We start from the raw sequence: 1,091 nt of genomic DNA, 5'->3' as shown, positions 1-1,091 counted from the left end.
ATTTATGGAAGAAAATCTAAAAGAGTTAAATGAATTTGTTTTAGTGTACATTGATGATATACTAATTTTTACAAAACAGGATAAAGAAGATCATCTTCAAAAATTATTAATAGTTTTAGAAAGATGTAAAGAAAAAGGATTAGTTCTTAGCAAAAAGAAAGCAAGAATAGCAAAACAAGAAATAGAGTTTCTTGGATTAATTTTATCCACTCAAGGAAAGCTAAAACTTCAACCAGATGTTCTAGAAAATGTAAATTTATTTCCTAATAAAATAGAAGATAGAAAACAATTACAAAGATTTTTAGGGTGTATAAATTATATTTCTGATCAGGGATTTTTAAAGAATATAACAGAATACACTAAAAGCTTATTTCCAAAAATAAGTACTAAAAAAGAATGGAAATGGGATGAAAAAGACAGTATGCAAATTCAAAGAATTAAAGAATTATGTGAAAAACTTCCAGAACTTTATATTCCAGAAGAAAATGACTACTTAATAGTAGAAACAGATGCCTCAGACATAACCTGGTCAGGATGTCTAAAAGCTAAGAAAGCTATAAAAAGCTTGGAATAAGAAAAAGAATCACTAGATTCTAAATATCCCCCAAAGGAATTACTTTGCAGGTATATTTTAGGAACTTTTACTCCAACGGAACAGAGATATACTACTCATGAAAGGGAAACTCTAGCAGCAATTAAATCTCTTAAGAAATGGAAAATTGATTTACTACCCAAAGAATTTACATTAAGGACCGATTCAAGTTACCTAACAGGTTTCATACGATATAATTTAAAAGTTGATTATAATCATGGACGATTGGTAAGATGGCAATTATTTTTGTTACAATATCCAATAAAAATTGAATATATTAAGGGTGACAAAAATGTTATTGCAGATACATTAACAAGAGAATGGAGTTCGTCTACAACACATTAAATCAAGAAATTCAAAAATACGAACAAGAACTTGAAAAATGCAAGCATTGTCAGCAAATAAGGACACAGATCCAATCCCTCAAGAAGGCCATCGAAGCAATGAAATCAACACAACAACCAAAACCATCAGAGTTCAGCCAGCTAAGCGTGGTGGA

This window comes from Arachis duranensis, chromosome 8, assembly GCF_000817695.3.
Source record: "Arachis duranensis cultivar V14167 chromosome 8, aradu.V14167.gnm2.J7QH, whole genome shotgun sequence".
In the NCBI taxonomy this organism is placed as follows: domain Eukaryota; kingdom Viridiplantae; phylum Streptophyta; class Magnoliopsida; order Fabales; family Fabaceae; genus Arachis; species Arachis duranensis.
The sequence above is the reverse complement of the archived record's forward strand: the minus strand, read 5'-3'. Positions refer to the sequence as shown.